Source organism: Phalaenopsis equestris, unplaced genomic scaffold (genome assembly GCF_001263595.1).
Source record: "Phalaenopsis equestris unplaced genomic scaffold, ASM126359v1 Scaffold000225, whole genome shotgun sequence".
Taxonomy (NCBI): Eukaryota; Viridiplantae; Streptophyta; class Magnoliopsida; order Asparagales; family Orchidaceae; genus Phalaenopsis; species Phalaenopsis equestris.
In genome coordinates, this window is record NW_018164667.1 from 232,402 (window position 1) to 232,848 (window position 447).

Sequence of the window (447 nt, forward strand, 5' to 3'; positions counted from 1 at the left end):
TAAGTGACTTAATATTGCAATCTATAGTCATTCTTGAAATAAATAGAAAACAGAACTCTTAAACTTGATGACTAGATAATTTGATGGATACAGAGTTAATTCAATTACTTGAATTTTTTTTGAAAATCTCACTATGATATTGATCCAAATAAAACTTAAAGTGTTTTTGAATTAAAATATTACTGCAGTAGATCATACTTTTATATAGTACTAAAATTACTTGAGGACAAGTAATAGTTAAGTTTGGAGGATTTTGACCAAAGGAAAATATATTGAGATTTTCATACATCTATTTATACTGTTTCTAATGATATTGCACTTTAAAGAAAGATATTTTTGATGTTTTGTTGCAGGAATGATGAATTAGGATAAATGGAGCAAAAAGATGCAAAAAGGAGCGAATTTGAAGCAAAAAGGACCAAAATGTGGAGAATTGCACTAGGGCGC